Genomic DNA, 4982 nt, shown 5'->3' on the forward strand with positions numbered 1-4982 from the left:
GATTATGGCTGGTATTGTACATTGATTATAAACCTTGTATATCAAACATAAAAATAGAAAGACTCTCATTACAACCAGTTATAATGCGCCTTTTTATTTCATTATCATGATCTTTAGTCACTTTTATCGTTTGGCCTATATGATTATACACTTCAACTTCTTCCAGATTCTCACCATTGATTATACTCGTAACTCCTATACTTTGAACTTGTGCTTTGAACATTACTTTGGCTTCATTATTATTATCTTTACTCTTCCATTTATTCATTTTTATTATTATTATTCTTACACCCTTCTCCCCTTCCTCCTCCTCTTGATCCTTGTTTTGATTCTCTTATTCATTTTTATCCTACTTTCCCCTTTCCTCTTCATTTTCTTCTATTCCCATCTTCTTTCATTCGTTCATCTCTTATTTCGTCCCTCTTATTCTTTCTTTCTCATTGTCGAATTGGTATAGTTTCGTTTCTTTAAGCTAATCTTTTCACATTCTTATCTATTATAGCTCGATTTTTCCCTCTTCTCTCCTTCTCTTCTTCTACCCTTCTGCTCCTTTCTCCCTCTATTTCCTCACCCCTGCTACCCTTCTTTTCCCCAGCTTTTTGCCATTACGCCACTCTTGATCCGCCCACTCTTCCTCATTCTCTCCTTCAACTTCATTTTGCCCCTCCCTCTCCTCTTTCCTTCTCCCTCCCTTACAATACTCCCACCTCTACTTTTGTTTACCCTTCTGCTTTTCCACCTTTCCTCTTCCTTCTTATGGTTCTTTGTTATCCTCCATCTTTTTCTCTTCCCTTCCTCCTTCCATTTTTCTCTAAACTCTTCGCCACGGTGACGCACTTTGAGGAATTTATCCTGGTTAAGGGCAGGACATATTATGCCGCTGATAGAATGGTCTCCAGCCTGAATGGGCTTAGAGAGATTGGGACCCATTCAGGCATGAGTTTTCTCCTCAATTGCATTAACACCTCGGTCCTTAGTCTGAATTAAACCTATAAAGTGCAACATTGTAATGGATAAATTAAATTTATTCTCCCCTGCTTTCTACGTTCCTTTCCATTTCTTATACCCTCCACCTATTTGCCCTCTATCTTCCCTCTCCGACCTTCACCCTCCACCGCAAATAGGCTACTCCTGCTTCATCCTGTCCGGGTGAAAAAGGGTTCCTCGTGCCGTCAGAAGACGTCGGGGGTGCGTGACGCCCTCCAAGAGTCTCGGAATCCCCGGAGACTAGCGCCGTCGTCTTCAAGACTTGTTTAATGAAAAGCCGCCAGCACTCCTGCGCGTCTCTTCCTTCTCCTTCCTTAACTGGGTCTCCCGGCAGTAGCATCTCCCCTTTCTTCCAACCCCCTTTCCCTTTCATTCCCCCTTCACTTAATCTTTCTCAACTCGCTGTTCTACCCCTCCAGACTATTTGTTCTTGCTGCATTTTATTCTCCTTCTTCTTCAGTTTAGGATCGTTTTCTTTTCCTCACCCTCCCCCTCCATTTACCCTTCTCCCTTCCCCTAACCCTATTTTCATTTACCCCTCCTCCTTCCCCCCTCTACCAAGTCAGTTATTCTTATATCTCCCATTTCTATACTGTCGCCAACTCTTCTTCCTCTTTCCTACCTTCTTTATATTTTCCTTTTATTAGCAAAAAAAATTCCCTACCAATATTCTCTTCTATCTCCTTTATTCTTTCCCTACCTAGGTTCAACCACTTCTTTTACTCCGTTTATTTTTTTCTTTCTTTTTCTTCCCCATCTTCTTCCTCATTTTTCTTTCATTTCCTTGTTCACAGGTAACCTAGCTTCCTCTTCCAAGAACCAGTTTCCTTTCAGATTATTATACCTACTTTATTCCCTCTTCCTTCTCTCTTATTCTCATTCTTACCTACACTTCGCTATTATTTTCAATTTCTTCGTTCGTCCCACTCCCTTCCCTTTCTCTTATCCTACTTCTCGTTATTCTGTCTTCTCCCCACCTCTTCCTTCTACTCCTCCTTCCTTTCCTTCTTCCTTCACATTTATTCTGTTCCTCACAAACCTGTCATGTCACTGACTTTATTAAGGGAGGCCCTCCTTCCTACCTTGTCTTGTTCTTACTCCTCTCACATCTCACCACCCCACACCTCTTCCTTCCTTCCCTCCTTTCCCTCCTCCAACTCTTCCTCCTCAGTCTACTTCATATCCTCAGTCATTCTTTTCTTTTCCCTTCTCTAGATTTGTGAGCTGCATATTAGTAAACACTACTGATGCTAGAGATGTTTGTACTAGTTGCGGAAGAGGAAAAAGTGGATGTACTTATTGTGATGATATAGTGCTGAGGCGTTGGTAATAGACGAGGTGGAGATACTTATGATGATAATGTTAAGGATAAGTGATATGAATATTGAAAGTGAGCTTGTTGTGGAAGATGATATTAGTTATGCCCATGGAGTTGAGGCCGTGTAGGAAAACTATAGTGTTGGTGACAGATAAAGTATTGATAATGGTGATGGATGAGATTGAAGTGATATTATTGGTACTAGGTATGGTGTTCCTGGCTCGCCGACTACAGCACGCCGTTATGAAGGTTGCTCCGGTTGATGAGCGTATGATGCTGGTGAGGCTGAAACACAACTTGAGCTTCATCCCTATTATTGCAGTATATACTCTAACTGAGACGTATAACCTTGAAAAAAAGATTTTTTATCCCAAATTCACCAGTGTCCGCCACGAAACACTTATCATTTTAAACAGCTTCAATGCGGTTCCTGGTACCGATAGAGCTACTCATGAAATATGTATTGCCCCCCGTGGTTCTGGAACTAGAAAAATTAACAATTCTCTCCTTCTTAACTTTGCAAAGTCCAGAGGACTGAGGATTGGCGGATCCTTGTCCCACACCGATGGATATGGTATAGTAACGCCGTAGGAGTAGCCAAGGAGATCGATCACATACAACTTAGTACTTATTACAAGATCCTACAAAACTTCAGGGTTTAGCAAAGTGCTAAATTATTTAGGACCGATCATGGATTTGTGGTCTCAATACTCAGATCCAGAAGAATCCCGAGATGTAATAAACTTAGGTTTCATCTGGAGAAACCCAGGGATAATTCGTGTGCCTAGGATTATCATCATCATCATCATCATATACCAAGGCTTTTTCCTCCTTACTAGGGAGGTAGCCAAAAAGGAAAAGGCATAAAATCATTCCCACCCATTCCATCCCCGAAAACACTCCACAAACCCTCCACCCTCCCTCCCATCTTAGCACCTCCTAGATGACGGGTCATCCCTGCACCCTGTCCACTGCCCTGGGTCAGAAGCAGTGTCGCAAGACACAGCACATCCACAGCAAGGCCGCTTCATTAAATCGGCGACCCCCCCTCTCCGTCCCCCCCATATAGAGGAGAGGAGGGGGAGAAATCCCTTCGGGCTGCGTCAAAATTTTGCTCACACACACTACCTCACCCCCCATCCCTCCGTTCATTCCACCTCATGCATCACAACATCTTCCATATACAACCATTCTCCATTCACCCCTGTCTTCTGTCCTCTCCCGTCCTTCCTCAACAGACATTCCCCTCTTCCCCAAAGCCCCATTCACCCCATCCATCCATCTCATCCTAGGACGTCCCCTCATGTTCACTCCCTCCACATCTGCCTTCCATACCTCCTTTACTAGTCTTTCTTCACTCATTCTTTCCATGTGTCCAAATTATCCCAATACTCTTTCATCAACCCTATCTCCCAACTCCCTTTCGACCCCTGTTCTCCTCCTCACCTCCTCATTTCTCACTCTATCTAGCCTAGTAACCCTCATCATACTTCTCAGACACTTCATCTCAAACACATTCATGCTCCTTCTCTCTTCCTCTCTTATGTTCCATGTTTCTGCTCCATACAGTGCTGTTGGCACAATCACTCCTTCATACAGTCTCCTCTTAGCATCCATTCCCAATTTTCTATTCCTCATTACACTCTTTAATCCACCAAGGCATTTACTCGCTTCTCTCAATTTACATTCTACCTCCACCTTCACTCCACCTTTTCCTGCCACATTTGCACCCAAGTATATAAAACTATTCACTTCCTCCAGTCGCTCTCCCTTAATGCTCACTTCCAGTCTACTGCCACTTTCACCCCTTGTATATCTCATCACCTTACTTTTACCCACATTTATCTTCAGCTTTCTTCTATCACACACTCTCCCAAACTATGTCACCAGATTCCTCAATCCCTCCTCCGATCCTGCCACAAGCGCAGTGTCGTCAGCAAACAACAGCTGGCTCACCTCCCACTTTTCTCCATTTTCTTTAGCCATCTCTAATCCCTGACCTACTACCCTTGCATTTACCTCTCGCACTACCCCATCCATGTATAAGTTGAACAGCCAGGGTGACATAACGCATCCTTGACGAAGTCCCACCTTTACCTCAAACCACTCACTCTCTCCATTTCTAATCCGGACACAAGCTCTACTACTCTCATAAAAACTCTTGACAGCTCCGAGAAGCTTTCCTCCTATCCCATATATCTGCATAACCTCCCACAGTGCCTTTCTGTCTACCCTGTCGTAAGCCTTTTCCAAATCCATAAAAGCCCAAAAAACATCCTTCCCCTTTCCTATAGCTTTCTCACATATCTGTCTTACCACAAAAATCTGATCTACACAACCTCTACCTGTCCTAAATCCACACTGTTCCTCTCTTGAGGATCTTGAAGAACTATGGGACATTTTAATCATGCATTTCTAAAGCTGCCGAGGACTGTGTTGGAGAGCCTTAAAAACCGAGGAGTTGTGTGGCATCGCGGGAGACACTGGAGAGTATGTGGTTGGGCCTTGCTGCCAGAATGACTGGGACCTAAACCAATACGGGACTCAGAAACGGTGGACTAGACCTCTCATGAGGGTAAATAAGAAGATGTACGTCAGGGGAAACGTTGAAGATGTCGAGTGCTATTTTAATTCAAATAACCTCAGGCCTGCTTACCGAGTTCTGAAGAAACTCCGC

This window comes from Oratosquilla oratoria, chromosome 31, assembly GCF_046742065.1.
Source record: "Oratosquilla oratoria isolate Oo_2021 chromosome 31, ASM4674206v1, whole genome shotgun sequence".
Lineage (NCBI taxonomy): Eukaryota > Metazoa > Arthropoda > Malacostraca > Stomatopoda > Squillidae > Oratosquilla > Oratosquilla oratoria.